We start from the raw sequence: 17,285 nt of genomic DNA on the forward strand, positions 1-17,285 counted from the left end.
TTCAGAAGGAAGGCATTGGGCCCATTGAGTCGTCCCCAACCCTCCAAATGAGCATCTTAACCAGGCCCACTCCCTGCCTCACCCTCATAATCCTGCGCGTTGATTATCTCCAATCCACCCAACCTGCATATCTTTGAACACTAAGGAGTAATTTAGCATGGCCAATCCACGTAACCTGCACATCTTTGGAGTGTGGGAGGAAACTGGAGCACCCGGAGGAAACACACGCAGACACAGTGGGAACATGTAAACTCCACATAGACAGTGACCCAAGGCAGGACCCAGGTCCTGGTGCTGTGAGGCAGTAGTGCCAACCACAGTGCCACCATGGTCACCATGACACCAGAAAAATTGTTACGGACTAGGACATTACTACCCTGTCATCGAGCTGCCCAGGTTAGGAGTGAAGGGTGAGGACTCAGTGCGCTGAGCAGACCATTGCACACGCGCTGATCCGTCAGCACCAAGATTGCCGCATGCGCAGTGGCCCCACACCAACAATCTCTTTGCTGGCCAGCCCTGCAACGCACCCCCGATCACTGGCCACCCAACAATTCCCAGGCCCAGCCCTGAGCCCTGCCCTTCCGGCCCATCCCCCGATCTCTCCACCTTCCCCCCCCACCCCCATTTCTCCCCCTGACAGTTACGCCCACAGCCCCGGTGCCCTCTCTGCAGTTCAGGCCTCCCCAGCAGGCTGAGCCCACACCCCCAGCCCACCCTGATCATTAACCTCCTCCTTCCCCGATCGATACCGAGGCAGAGTGGCAGTGGGAACCCCAACTCCCAGCGATTGCCCCGTAGGCCTCACTCCATCAGAACCGCCCGACCCCCCGATACGCCCTGGTCCCTTGGCACTGCCTGATGCCCAGGGCAAAGACACAGTGTCACCTGGGCATTTTCACTTTGCCCCTTCAGCAGTACCAGTGGCAGAGGCTGGCACTGCCAGGGTGTCCATGCCCAGGGGTCACCACCCAGCTGCCCAATCCCGGGGTGTACCCCAATTACACCCCACTTCGCTCCAGCAGACTGGAGCTGCTAGTTCCCCAGAAATGGGGAGCAAGTGTAATCCCCACTGGAGTGAAACACTCTGGGGTGGTGGGAGCAGCAAGTGGGCCTAGAGACTGTAGTCCCGGGACCGCTAATCTCATTTAAATTGTATTATTTAAATAATTCCTGCTTCTCAGCACTGATTTCTGATGTGGAGCAGACCAGTTGGAAATCCAGCGGTGGAGGATGCATGGATCCCCCTTTTACTCAGAGCACAGAACAAGGTGATCAGTCTGTCGAGATGGAAGATGAACTTTCCTGTGCTGTGTGCCACAATCTGTGTAAAGATCTTATACAGATCTTTATCTGTAAAGGGCACAAACATTTCTGCAAACCCCACAAATCAACCTCCGTGGGATTCTCCTGGCCTGCTCTGCTAAAATATTCACAGGATGGGAGAATTGCAGCCTGAGCAATTAAAAGAATAAATATTGAGAGATACTTAAACCCAAATCTATGACTGTTCCCTGTTGAGGATTCTGTTATCTGTTTCTGTGTTTTATTTTACACAGGATCTCCTCACCTTAAACTCTTCAGCAGCTTCTCCCACTGGCAGCATCTCGTGGTTTTGATGATTTTTTGAAATCTGACAAATGACACAGATGGGCTGATTGTCAGTTTTACAGAAAACTTTCAGCTTCTCCTGGTGACGGCTGCATTCCAGCTGAATTTTATCACTTTTTACAAACAGTTCCACCATGTTGGAGAGAGTGCGGTTGGGTCTCAGATCCCTGGAGGAAGTTTCCTTTCCACAGACGGGGCAGGAGGCAGTGACAGCTTTCTCCCAGTACTGGGTTATACAGGATCGACAGAAGCTGTGATCACAGTCCATTAAAACAGGATCTTTATACAGATCGTGGCAAACAGCACAGGAAAGTTCATCTTCCATCTCGACAGACTGATCACCTTGTCTCTGCTCTGAGTAAAAGGGGTGAAATGTTCAGTGAAATACTTTCCCACAGTATTATAAACCATACCCAGAAAGGGCGGGGTGGGGGAATGAGCAATACAAATAAATTGCTTATAAACAAATTTGATGCACTAATTTTGTTCAGGGATTCACGACTGTGACAGGCTTGTGTTCCTGTAATATGTAGATATATTTTTACATTATTCTCACAGAACAAAGACAGAAGTTAATCTGGACAGAATTAATTTCAACTGTTCTCACGGACTTTTGATCAGAACAGGAGAGAGTGTAAGTTATTGTTCTGTCAAATAGGACAATAAATTTCTTTTACTGAAGATCAAAGGTTTATAAACAAAGACAAAGCGAACTGAATTAGGCTGTGTCACTTTCTAGGTGTTGTGTCGTGGTCACTTCAGAACCTTTGAAAAGTTACAGCACAGGAGGCCATTCGGCCCATCTTGTCCGTGCCAGTCTGAGGACACCCAGGTGCCCTTCCTAATCCCACCTTCCTGCACCCGACCCACAGCCCTGATGTGTCTCAGTGTAAAAAGTCTGACAACACCAGGTTTTAGTCCAACCTATTTATTTGACAATATACTCACAAGCTTTCGGGGTTAGTCCCTTCGTCAGGTGAATGGAGAACTCTCCATTCACCTGACGAAGGGACTAACCCCGAAAGCTTGTGAGTATATTGTCAAATAAATAGGTTGGACTAAAACCTGGTGTTGTCAGACTTTTTACTGTGTTTACGCCAGTCCAACGCCGGCATACCCACATCGTGTCTCAGTGTCACATTGTGTTTGATAATCATCTCGTGAAGCACCTTGGCACATTTCACTCTGCTGAAGCTGCCGTCCAAATGGAAATTGTTGTTGTTTTGAGTCAAATCCTGGGCCAAGGGCTGAAGTAAGAGTCTGACACAAACCTCGGGCACTGTCTCTGATCATTCACTAACTGTTTCCACTCACTTTGACCTGAAGTCTCCCCCAGGCAGCCCCCAGGAATAAATGTCACATCTTCATCAGCCTGGCTAAGATGCTCTTTGGGAGAGTGGGTGCAGACTGGATGGGCCCAATGGCCTCCTCCTGTACTGTCGGGGTTCTCTGAGGGAAGACAACTTGTATCTGCTGTTTGAATAGAAATGAATGGGGGAGCGATGGGAAAGGGCTGCGGTGGAGTTTTGTTGCTGGATTCAGACATTTCCCTGAATGATGTGAGTGAAATGTCAGAGTGAGGGGTGAAGCTGAAGCTCTCCCCGACCAACACCCCCTCCGCTTTTCCATTTCCCTGCTGCCCCTTTTCTGATCAGATGTGTGTGATTTTAAACGGTGTCACTCCCCCTCCTCCTTTCCCCCAGCTCTGCACTGATCGTTGCTGATCTCTCAGCTCCCAGTTCACAGACAGGCTTTCGAGCCGCGATGTTAACCTGGATTCTCTCTCTCTCCACAGCTGATAGCGAGTGAGTTGTGTCTTTGTAGCATTTTCCACTCCCATTTCCAGGCTGGGGACTGAGTTGGATGTTTCAGTGTCTCTGTGAACTGCCTCTGGAGGGAGGGAGCAGCTTCCCTGATGCATTTGGATGCTGTCAGTTTGGTTCTGGGCTGCTGACTGCTGCTGACACTGGGGGGAATTGCTGATTTTTTTTTGCCGGGTCACTTTTTAATTCCTTGTTTAAGATCAGGAATCTAATTGTAAATAAACATTTCCAAAGTGAAGAAATACATTTCCTATTTGTGTTCGACCTTCCAAAATGTGTTACCTCACATTTGTCCGGATTAAACTCCATCTGCCATTTCTCTGCTCAAGTCTCCAACTGATCTATATTTTTAAACCTTTCCGACCAATTAATCTCCTCTCTGTACTCGGAAAACAGGCCCAGATTTTTGAATTCAGCGCCTGACACACAGCAAGATCCCAAACTGGGGAATTTCACTCTCCCAACCTGGGTTTTTTTGAACATTGTCCAGACTGGCAGTGTGGAATTTCCCGATAGGGACTCGGTGTGTGACAGGAACATGGAATTGGGAAGTCCAGGCTCATGTTTATTTTCCCTCTTTGTTTCTGATCCAATTTTCTTTCAGTTGTGAAGAAAGGTCCTGTGGAGGGGCACAGTGGTTAGCACTGCTGCCTCACAGATCCCGATTTCAATTCCGGCCTTGGGTGACTATCCCTGTGGAGTTTCCATGTTCTTTCTGTGTCTGCTTGGGTTTCTTCTGGGTTCTCTGATTTCTTCCCGCAGTCCAAAGATGTGGGGGTTGGGTGGATTGGCCATGTTAAATTGCCTCTTAGTGTCGGTAGAATTAGCAGGGCAAGTACATGGGGTAACAGGGATAGGACCTGGTAGGATTGTTATCAGTGCAGGGTCGATGGGCCGAATGGCCTCCTGTACTGTAGCGATGCTATGCTTCTCTGAATTAAATGATCCATATTGCCTGGATTCACTATAGTTCACCACAACAGGTCCACAGCAGACATCATATCCCTGGCCTTACCTTCAACCCTGGATAACAAGAACAGTCCTGTCAGTCTCCCATTTATTGACTATAGGTCAGCCTTAACACCACTATTCCTACAATACTCACCTCCAAACTCCATGGCCTGGGGCTCGGCTCCTCCCTCTGCAACTGGATCCTAAACTTCTAATCCACAGGCGGCACGGTGGCACAGTGGTTAGCACTGCTGCCTCACAGCTCCAGGGGCCTGGGTTTGATTCCCAGCTTGGGTGACTATCTGTGTGGAGTTTGCACATTCTCCCTGTGTCTGCATGGGTTTCCTCCGGATGCTCCAGTTTCCTCCCATAGTCTGAAGATGTGCAGGTTCGGTGAATTGGCCATGCTGAATTGCCCCTTATTGTCAGGGGGACTAGTTAGGGTAAATGCATGAGGTTATGGGGATAGAGCCTGTGTGGGATTGTGGTTCCTGCAGACTCAATGGGCAGAATGGCCTCCTTATGCACTGCAGGGATTCTATGATTCTGTTCTATGACCGCAATCAATAAGGACAGGCAACAACACCTCCTCCACACCAGTGCCCTACAAGGCTGTGTCCTCAGCCCCTTACTATACTCCTTACACACCTCTGACTGTGTGGCCAAATTCCCCTCCAACTTGATTTTCAAGTTTCTTTATGACACCACCTTAGTAGGTTGGGTTCAAGCGATGATGAGATAGAGTACAGGAAAGAGATGGAGAATCTGGTGAACTGGTGCGACGGCACTAACCTCTCCCTCAATGTCACTGTAGTTAAGAAAGCCCACCAATACCTCCAGTTTCTCAGGAGACTAAGGATATTTGGCATGTCCGCTACGACTCATTCCAACTTTTACAGATTCACCATAGAAAACATTCTTTCTGGTTGTATCACAGTTTGGTATGGCTCCTGTTCTGTCCAAGACTGCAAGGAACTACAAAGGGTCATGAACAAAGCCCAGTCCATCACGCAAACCAGCCTCCCATCTATTGTGTCTACACTTCCCACTGCCTCAGAAAAGCAGCAGTATCATCAAGGACCCCATGCACCTCGGACATTCTCTCTTCCACTTTCATCCATAGGGAAAAAAATACAAAAGGCTGAGGACACGGACCAACCAACTCAAGAACAGCTTCTTCCCTGCTGCCATCAAACTTTTGAATGGACCTACTTTCCATTAAGTTGATCTTTCTCCACACCCCAGCTATGATTGTAACACTACATTCTCTCCTTCCCTTTTCTATGAACAGTATGCTTTGTATAGCAAACAAGAAACAATGCTTTTCACTGTACTAATACATGTGACAATAATAAATCAAATATGACTGTGTGGCCAAATTCCCCTCCAACTCAGTTCTCAAGTTTGTTGATGACACCACCACAGTGGTACAGATCTTAAACAACAATGAGAAGGAGTACAGGAAAGAACAAGTGCAGATTAGGTGGATTGGTCATGCTAAATTGCCCTTTAGTATCGGGGGAATTAGTAGGGCAAATACTTGGGTTTATGAGGATAGGGTCTGGGTGGGATTGTTGTCAGTGCAGGCTCGATGGGCCGAATGGCCACCTCCTGCACTGATGGGATTCTATGAATCCGGTGAATTGATGCGATGACAATCTCTCTGTCAACATCAGTAAAACGAAGGAGATAGCCATCAACTTCAGGAAGCGTAATGGAGGGCATGCCCCTGAATACATCAACAGGGATGAAGTGGAAATGGTCGAGAGCTTCAAGTTTCTAGGTGTCCATATCACCAACAACCTGCCCTGTCCCTCCAGACCGACACTATAGTTAATAAAGCCCCACCAAAACCTCTACTTTCTCAGCAGGCAAAGGAAATTTGGCATATCTGCTACGTCTCTAACCAACTTTTACAGATGCAATATAGAAAGCATTCTGTCTGGTTGTATCACAGCTTAGTATGGCTCCTGCTCTGTCCAAGACACAAGGTACTACAAAGGGTTATGAACGAAGACCAGTCCATCACACAACCTCCCATCCATTGACTCTGTCTACACTTCCTGCTGCCTCGGAAAAGCCGCCAGCATAATCAAGTACCCCAGGCACCCTGGCATGCTCTCTTCCACCTTCTTCCGTGGAGAAAAAGATCAAAAGGCTGAGGTCACGTACCAACCGACTCAAGAACACCTTCTTCCCTGCTGCCATCAGGACCTACCTTGCATTAAATTGATCTTTCTCTCCACACTCGCTGTGACTGTAACACTACAGACTGCATTCTCTGCTTTCCTTCTCTATGTATGGTATGCTTTGTATGGCGTGCAAGAAACAATACTTTTCACCTTCCACTAATACATATGACAGCAATAAATGAAATTAACTATCAAATCAAATCTGATCAGCCGAGTGTTTCAGCATTTTGTGTTTTTGGGATTGCTGCCAGTACCAGGTATCCAGCAGCAGGAGGCGACATTGCACTGTTAAACTTTACTGATCTTTGAACAGCTCGACATCACCATCTTCTGGCTGAAATCGGCACTACAATGAACTGCAAGGGAAAGTTCAACACTGTGGGCTGAATGGTCACTGTGATCACCGCTCACAAAACAGGCGTTGGAGTCAAGTGTGGGAGCAGAGTGAGAAATGGAAACGGGGAAGAAATCCCAGCTACAGACTGGGAAACAGAGGAAGAGATGGAGGATGGGACTGGTTGTTTGATTGACTGAAGCAGGGAGTAAATGAAGGAAGGAGAGACACAAGATATTTAATGTACTTTATATCTAAATCCTCTGACATTTCTATTTGTATTGTTTTTGTTTACAGTCTGATGGGGATTTTACAATTTGGAAATTAAATATCACATTTAGTAACAACCTGTTGTCAATGGTGGTTTCTGACACCCAACCCCTGACCTCTGCCCCTGACCCAAATCACTGGGTCAAGTCATTGTGCTGTCAGGGATGGTGTGACCACCTCAAGGACCCACCCATTTTCCAGATCTGGATCAGAACCAGAGCAGATTCTCAGAAACTGGTTTTCATCCCCAGTCCAGAAGAAAGGATAAAGTTTCTGGGTGAATTTTTTCCCAGTGAAGGTGTGGAGATGGGACTTGGTGTCTGCGTTGTAACATGAAACTGTCCCAGATTCATAACTGAGATAAACTCTGACCTTCCCAGGGATCTAACTGACAGGGAGGTCACTGGGCCAGTGCATAAACCTCTTCCCAGTGTCAGGTAGACTCCCCTGCTCCTGTTAATATTGAGGGTTGTTGTAGAAGCGAATGCAGCCTCTGCCTAATGTGATAGTGGAGTGGGACTGGAACCTGACTTCCATTCCCATTGCAGTTCAGTGAGAAACTACATCAGCCGACACTTCCCAACCTGCTCAACTTACCTTCGTTCAATATCTTGATGGTATGTGGGCAAAACAATGATAGTAAGAACATAAGAACAGAAGAAATAGTTTAACAGTCAGCAGTGATATTGGCAGCTCCCAGGAAACTTTGGGAATTCCTTGATGGTGAGGGAATGAGGGAATCCACTGTCTCACTGGCAATGGTCTCAAAATCATCCCCAGAGCCACCAAGTCACCGCACTCCATGTCATCAACCCTTGTGACCCACCGACTCACCACATAGAGTGAGCGAGTTGATTGGACTCTCCCAGCAGCCTTGCTTCAAAGAACAAAGAAAATTACAGCACAGGGACAGGCCCTTCGCCCCTCCAAGCCTGCACCGACCATCCTGCCTGACTCAACTAAAACCCCCTACCCTTCCGGGGACCATATCCCTCTGTTCCCATCCTATTCATGTAGATGTCAAGAAGCTCCTTAAAAGTCACTACCGTATCCATTTCCATTACCTCCCCCGGCAACGAGTTCCAGGCACCCATTACCCTCTGTGTAAAAAATCTGCCTCATACATCTCCTTTAAATCTTGCCCCTCGCACCTCAAACCTGTGCCCCCTAGTAATTGACTCTTCCACCCTGGGAAAAAGTTTCTGACTATCCACTCTGTCCCTGCCTCTCCTAATCTTGTAGATTCTATCAGGTCGCCTCTCAAGCTCCGTCATTCCAGTGAAAACAAACTAAGTTTCTTCAACCTCTCCTCATAGCTAATGCCCTCCATACCAGGGCAACATTCTGGTAAATCTTTTCTGTATTCTCTCGAAAGCTTTCTGGTAGTATGGCAACCAGAATTGAACACGATATTCCAAGTGTGGCCTCACTAAGGTTCTATAAAGTTGCAACATGACTTGTCAATTTTTAAACTCAATACCCTGGCCGATGAAGGCAAGCATGCCGTATGCCTTCTTGACCTTCTCCACCTGCGTTGCCACTTTCAGTGACCTGTGTATCTCTACACCCAGATCCCTCTGCCTATCAATACTCTTAAGGGTTCTGCCAAGTCCTCATCGACCCTTTCTGGTACCTCTTCAAACAACTCCAGCAAATTAGTTAAATGGGTGTCACGGCAACACAGTGGCACTGCTGCCTCACAGCGTCAGTGACCCAGGTTCAATTCTGGCCTTGGGTGACTGTGTGGAGTTTGAACATTCTCTCTGTGTCAGCAAAGGTTTCCTCCGGGTGCTCCTGTTTCCTCCAATCTGCTAAGAAGAAGTTCTAATAAATAAGTGTTGAAGCAGATACTAAAATCTGTCGACAGTCTGCCTAAGAACCAAGTTCCAGACCCAGAGTCCAAACCCAAGAACCCAATCTCAGAACATGGTGACAGCTCAGAACAGGGGGGGTGTCAATAACAAAGGCAGCATTTGTTGCCCATCCCTAATATCTACACAGACTAATGGAGCCATTCACTGACACAAACTGTAATGCACCCTTCACTAGTTATTGTCAGTTAGCAAACCAGTTACAGAATCAGCTTCCCGTGAAGAAACAACGGTGTTCTACCACCACCAGGTGGCCAAAGTCAGTAATGCTGGAGAAATAAATCTGTGGAGTCCCGATCTCAGGCAGCAGGAGGCGGTGTTGTTCCATGTAAAATAGGATTTTGATGTTAAAAGTGTTTTTACTGATTTAGCCTCATAAACATCAATACAAAGAAAACCTTGGAGAAATATAATCAGATAGTACGGACTAAAATCCTCATATCGCCTTTCAGGCAGGAAATCAAATTGTGTGAACGAATTGAATATTGAAATCAATTTGAGGTCCTGAGTAACATAAAGATTCTGAGAAGTTACTGGGTTAAAAATAAATCCATAGTTTGTAGTTTTAGATTTGCTATTTTGTTGACAAGTGATGTTGTTGCATCAGGTCAACTGTATTGATGCAATCAAAAAAATTCATCTGTTGTAATGAAAGCAAAATTCTGCTGATGGTGGGAATCGTCTGAAAAAGATTCATATTCCACTCGAGATGTTAACTCTGTTTTTCTCTCTCCACAGACGAGACCGGCTGAGCATTTTTCCAGCACTTTTGGTATTAATTTGATCTGCGGGTGAATTGAACACAGAAACATGTTGTTGCAGTATCTCCGGAAGCCATTAGGTGGAGCTGCTGCATGGATTTTAAAAATCTAATTTGATTGCTGCAATACCATTCTGAGCCAGAGGGAGGTGGTGTTGCTCTGTCTGATTTCACTTTCATTTTCACATTCTAACTATCCACCAATCCCCCAGTTATTAATCCAGGAGGACTTTTTTATCTTCTCTGTACTCGGAAAACAGGCCCAGATTTTTGAATTCACCTCCTGACACACAGCAAGATCCCAAACTGGGGAATTTCACTCTCCCAACCTGGGCTTTTGAACATTGTAAAAAGTCTGACAACACCAGGTTTTCGTCCAACCTAAAACCTGGTGTTGTCAGACTTTTTACTGTGTTTACGCCAGTCCAACGCCGGCATATCCACATTTTTGAACATTGTCCAGACTGGCAGTGTGGAATTTCCCGATAGGGACTCGGTGTGTGACAGGAACATGGAATTGGGAAGTCCAGGCTCATGTTTATTTTCCCTCCTTTCTTTCTGATCTAATTCTCTTTCAGTTGTGAAGAAAGGTGCTGCTGAACTGTCTGATCAGCCGAGTGTTTTAGCATTTTGTGTTTTTGGGATTGCTGCCAGTACCAGGTATCCAGCAGCAGGAGGCGACATTGCACTGTTAAACTTCACTGATCTTTGAACAGCTCGACATCCCCATCTTCTGGCTGAAATCGGCACTACAATGAACTACAAGGGAAAGTTCAACACTGTGGGCTGAATGGTCACTGTGATCACCGCTCACAAAACAGGCGTTGGAGTCAAGTGTGGGAGCAGAGTGAGGAATGGAAACGGGGAAGAAATCCCAGCTACAGACTGGGAAACAGAGGAAGAGATGGAGGATGGGACTGGGTGGTTTGACTGACTGAAGCAGGGAGTAAATGAAGGAAGGAGAGACACAAGATATTTAATTTATTTTGTCCTTCAAACTTGTGTGTTTTAACCTCTAATAGCGAATGAAAACACTAAGTCGTCTTTGAATGTTTAAACACAACTTTCATTATTCTGGTCTCTAACACAGGTTCATCCAGACTCAAAATGTTCGCTCTAACTCTCTCCACAGATCTGTCAGACCCACTGAGATTTTCCAGCATTTTTCTGTTTTTGTTTCTTTATTTTTTAGCTACTTAGAAACTAGTCATTTCCTGCAATGCATAAATACTCTCTATCCGTTACTGAAATTGAGGCTGATTTCCACTTGCATACGAAACCTGGCCAGGATTTTGCCACGTAACTATCAGTCTTCTTTTGTTGTTTTCTGTGAATGTTGGTCCAGATTTTGCCTGAACACAAGCTCTTTGTTAGCATTCCTACGCCTCAATGGGTCTTTGGCCGCCAGCCAATGAATTGATCAAAAACTGTTTGATGAAGCCAATCAGATAGACCCAGCACAGAGGGCCAGGACCCACCAGACCCCATCATGTTTATGCCTTACTGCATGTAGCCCGCATTCCAGTGCCCAGATAAGGAGACACTGGCTCCCCGCCTTCAGCTCTTTCGTTGGAATAAGTCTCAGGCCAGCTTGGCCACAGGAAATCCTAGCGTGCTTACAACATTGACCAAAAACCTGCTTTGCTTGATTGAAGTTGAATCTCTGAAAGTTATTCGGCTACAGTCGTTCCTCTTGATCCCTGAAGCCACAGGCAAAATGGATCACTTACCCATGACCAAATCAACATGGAAGTGAAAATCAAACCGCAAGACAATCAAATAAATTCATTCAAATTACACAGTATCAGTGTTATATCACATACATCACTTAATATATTACATAAAGCATTCCTGTTTACACCACTATAACTCTGCATTTAACTGTTTGGTTACCTCCGTCTTCCATTTAATAACCCATATTGTTACCACAATTAAATACAACAAGGTGGAAAGATTATTAATTGTTGAAGGCCTTTTAATTTGTACCCTTCAAATAACCAGACCAAATCGCAGAGTTCAAATCAAGGTTGAGGACTGGTTCCAAATCTCGAATCTTTAGTTTCAGACCTAACCTCATCTATCAGATCTCTGGCAAGAATCTCACCCTTCATCCACCCTTTGACTGAGGCCCCAGTGGTCTTAGTTAACCCTTCAGTTACCTGATTCAATGTTTTTATGAGCCCATCACCCTGTAGGTCTGTGGCAGTGAGTGCATTCTCGGTTCCATAGCCTCCACACTGTCATCCCTTTCCATGGCAACCCAGGAGGAATAGTCATTCAGTTCAGACAGTTGTACTGAATTAAGTACCGAGTTTTCACTCCCAACCAATCCCCCAATATCGCCCAGTACATCTCATATCTGTGATTCAGGAGCAATTCTGTAAGTATTGTTGGTTACCCCTGGAGACACCATTGTCACATCATGTAATAAAGTTTTAGCTTTCCCAGTCCTAACTAACCCATCAGGGGGAGGCTCGACCATGTTTGGACATTGGGTAGGTTTTTGATATCCACAAGTATTAAGCTGGTAATATCTAATATCTCTACAATCACGTCTTATCTATTACTTGTTTACATAGTTCTTGACAATGTTGGCCAGGTTCTGTGACATTGAATAAATATCTCCACAAATCCAGTATTTGAATCATATTATATCCTTTTGATAACTAAATTACCCTCTGAGTCTATCTCAACTGATCATCCCAACTCACAGGGTTTGATGAATATGCTCCCCTTAAACCTTTTTCAAAACTCCATCCTACGAGGGTGAACACTATACTCCTGCCCCATCCTTTTTTAACCCATCCACCCCCTGGGTCAGCAATTCGAATTGGCATGCCTGGTTTTCCTCAGGGTACAAAAACCTCATGCTCTGTCAGTTCCTCCCCATGATGGCTCGATTACTTGTGTTCGATGATTGGTGGGGGTGGCTTGATGCAATATCCAGATATTGAGTTTCTTTATCCACTCTCCTGTTCCTCCGGTGAGTAGCTGAACGTACACCATTCCACGATAGTCATCAGAGTAAACTGGAACCTGTGAAAACATTAATGCTGGTCCCCACCAGACGGGTGGTCATCAGGTTTGTTCGGGTCCTCGTACATTTTTAGCAGAGTATAATGCTTCCACTGACTTCCTCTCTTTGTATCTACAAATCTGTACGTATCACCTGTTAGAATTAGTTTGTCCAGTCCATGCCACCACGGTTGGAGACCGCTGCCCTCACGCCCCACCTTTACCATCACCCTTGAGAGATATTCTTCATTTTTCAACTTGCTGATGTGTCTCCAAATCCTGCATTGCCTGTCAGTCTCTAACTTCTGAATCAAATATAGTTGTTTAATTCTCTCACGTTCTCTCGGATCCTGCCTCTAAGTGGCCCTGCATTGCTCCCACCCTCTATGATTTGTTAAAGCGGAGGAATCTCTCATGGGGAATTCTTCCACCCACCTGGTAAATTGATCTATAATTACTAGGCAAGATCACTTCCCTTTTGATGAGGGTAGTGGACCTGTAAACTCAATCTGTATCTGATCCCAAGGTCCTCTGGGACGAGGCTGGTGATCGAGTTTAATTTTTATTGTCTTTGCAAGGTTGTACTGGGGACACAAAGTGCATTGCTGGCAAAATTGTGCAGTTTCCCCTCCTATTCCCTTCCAATACCACATACTCCATAGAGAAACCAATTTCAAAACAATTGAAATTAAATCTAATATATTATATCCAATCGAATATATTAATCGAATATATTATACATCTAATATATTATGTCCATTAAATCTAATATATTGTCCTGTCCGGATGTAAATCCCCATTCAGAGTCTTCTGATGCTTCTTGGGGCAACCACTTTCCCCTTCTTTCCTCCACACTCCTTCACTATCTGGGGATGCCCCCGCAACTCTTTCCACTCTTGTCTCATTATTATTCTCAATCACTTCTTTCTCTTCTCTCACCCTCCAGTGGGGCAATCTGTGCAACAAGACAATCCACCCTTTTTGTAAACTCCAGCTTCATCTTCACATGATTTGTGTTCAATTCCATTAATATTAACTGGAATGTGGTCTCTTGATGCTCTTTTCTCCCTGACACTCCCCACCTGCAGATCACCTCACTCAATATCATTCAAAATAACAACATGGACTTCAAATATTCTCCAGCTCTCCATTTATCTGTATCTATCTGATGGATATTCCTTGCCAAATTTATTAGCTACCCGGCCCTCCGTTGTTTTTGTCCGAATTATTTATCCTTTCAGGATAATTTTGGTCCTTGTTCATTTTTGACAGGTACTGATGCATTTAATTCTGCCCCAATTGTTTTGAAATTGGTTTCTCTATGGAGTGTGTGTCAGTGCCTTGATCACTTTGGCCCCATTAACCATTTCATGTCATGTTGTTTGTCAAGTAGTGTGCATGCCTGTGACCTGCTCTTAAGTGTATAGATACAAGAACTTCCAAACCCTTGAATGGGTTTATTTTGGACTGGTTTCCTGTATATTAGTAACTTAGTATGTAACTCATCTGCACACTTATTCAGTATCTCAATATCATACCAACACCTTCCTGACTCTCAGGTGATCTTGTCGAAGTCTTTCCTCATCTCTGCAAATGTCGTCCGGATACCTCAGGTATTGGTCAGAGTATCAAATTCTGTTCTCTTAAAAAACATAGACAAGGACACAAATATCGCCAAGAGAAGGCTACCAAGTTACGAGCCAATTTATACTTTCCTTTCGCTGGAATACACATCAGTGCCAGATCAAAATGTTCCATTGAATTGAATTGCACTCAATCTCCCAACACCCATTTGCTGTTTAATTTCCAATCTCTATCTTCTACCCTAATCCTATCCAGTTTGCTTCACAACATTTTAAAAACAGAAATCAAACATTTCTATTTGATTCCAGGCAGTTACCATTTTGATTCCTTTTTGTCTTAAATAGCATCATTTTTAAGTTAGCTTGTTAACAGTGTATATGTCAGAATTCTCCCAAATTCAAACAGTGTTGTTGCCTTTCAAATGTCCATTAATACCTATCTGATCTCATCTTCAAAAAAATCTTTGTTCCGACATCCATAGATACCACATAAAGTGTGTATGTTTCCTTAAAATAACTTGAAATGTTTTTTTAATCACCAGTTAGTCTCATTATCCATCAAATAAATCCCACCTTTAATTCTGTCCGACCTGTTCAACCATTGCTCACCCTGCCCTTGGCTTTCCATTCACTGTACTGTAACCTGTCGACAAACAGGGTCACATCAGCTCCCCTATGAGCCTGTTCACTTCCTCACATCTCATCTGCACACCACACACATGGTCCTTCAATGTTCATCTATCTCACTGGGTTACTTTCCTCATCCCTGACTATAGTAATTCACCTATTTGCTGGCAGGAGCAGGCTTTCCTCTTGAGTCTGCTTCACATCCGACACGGTTTTCAACCTTCCCATATTCAGAATTTACACCAGAGTGTGTTCTGTGTGCAAAGATACTTCCCCCAACATTGAGCAAATTGGTTTGCCTACTCTGACTGCCCGTGCTGAATAATCCAGGGGCTTGAATACATCTGGTAAACCCCTGTGGCACCTGCTGATTGTTTATTTGAATAGTATGCTACGGGTCGCTTTTGGTCTCCATGCTGCTGGGTTACTACAGCAGTGTAGTAATTCCCATTATTGTGACAATATATGTGGAATGGTGAGTCAGGTCTGGTAATCCCAGAGCTGGGGATGTTGCTAGACATTGTTTAATAGAAGTGAATGCAAACCTTGCACTCCCCCACCCATTCTGTCTTCTGTAACTCCTTACCAGATGCCCTCCCCAACTTTTTTCCAGATTTGAAATCGGGCTGATGATTGGTACAATATTGGAACTCTAAAATTAAATTCTCAAATATCTTGAAGCTGCTGCAAATCTTGTTCCATTTGGAGTTCGCTGCCACAGAAAATCCATCCTGCTTGGAGCAGAATGGGTTCATTCATATCTGATCATTCAAAACCTTAAAATCTTTGCCATCTTCCTGTCGTGACTATCAGTCCCATCGTTAATGCTTATATGCAGCTCACCTTGTTAACGGCACTCAGCTGCAGCCACTTTGGGTGAATCACGTACACGGACAGTCCATGCCAGCGAGAATCACACGGAGGGTCTTCCATTCCACTAAATGAGGAAAGATTGCAGTGCAGGGCGAGCCGAAAAAACCAGACCAAATAACTCCCGTTTTCTCACCACTAAGGCACTTAGAATATTTTTGGTAAGTTTGTACCCATACTGCTGAACATTTTCATTTTGCACTCATCAAGACAACACAAGAATGTCACAAATACTCGCCTTTTTTGAATTTTAGCAAAAACTGTAACTTCCCTGGTGTATTCTCCATGGCAATGCCTCAACCAATCAGAGTTTCTTTGCCAACCAATCAGCAAAACTTTCTCTTTTGCAGCACAAATTGCTGCTCCCTTTTGAAATTTGATACTCTTACATTTATCCTGATGAATGCAAGATGAAAAGCTTTGATAGCATGTGACTTTATTCAGCAGTGTTCATGTATGTATTTCTTGGAATCCTGGCCTGGTAATATCGAATAAAAATCGACACTTTGAGTTCATAACACAATAAAATGTGACTGATTGAGTTTATTAATTTCAGTTGAAGATTGTGCACCCAGATTTGGAAATAATTTTGAATTACATTTAATGATTCAGAGTCTTAGGCCAGTCTTGTGTGGAGGATTCACTGTCACTCTCCTCCAAAGAGTGATATTTCAGAAAGACAGTGGTGAAGGATAGAACTGGAGCCAATCTTTACACACTTTTATCTGCATTTACTTACAGAATTTCACATTAAAAGCATGTGCCCCCGAACCCAACAGTGACAGTTTCAGTCTGTATCTATTTATTCCTCTTTTGAGCAAATCTCAACAATGAAGTGTCCCATTTGAACAGGGCAGGAATAACCCACTGGAGCAAAGATCCAAAACTTAACATTTGAACTTTAAGAGAGTTTAAAATTTTGAAACTTTACAGTTCAAATTACGGTTACTTTACAAGGCTGATGTTGCACTGAATCACCACTCCTCCACATTGCCCCCACCACCCTCACAAGCCCTCCACACCACATCCCCCTCCATCTCCTCGCCCTTCCCCCCCCTTCCCTCCCTCCCCTCCACACCCCCACCTCCACCCCCACTCTGTGGTCATGGAAGGCCTCAAGTGTACCAGTGGGTAGGTGTGCACCTCATCCTTGAGGGACACCCAGGTGTAGCTGTGGAAGAGAGGCAGGCAGTTACACCAAATGATCCCATTGACTGCTCACTGCCTGGACCTGTTAATGGTCACCTTTACCAGGCCCAGGAACAGACCAATAAGGAGATCCTCTGCCCGCTCTCCTCAGCACCGTCTGCTCAAAGATCAGGAGAGTGGGGCTGAAGTGCAGCCAGAAATTGAGCAGCAGCCCCTTCAGATAATGGAA

Source organism: Carcharhinus amblyrhynchos, unplaced genomic scaffold (assembly GCF_965287045.1).
Source record: "Carcharhinus amblyrhynchos unplaced genomic scaffold, sCarAmb.v2.hapA scaffold_45, whole genome shotgun sequence".
NCBI lineage: Eukaryota > Metazoa > Chordata > Chondrichthyes > Carcharhiniformes > Carcharhinidae > Carcharhinus > Carcharhinus amblyrhynchos.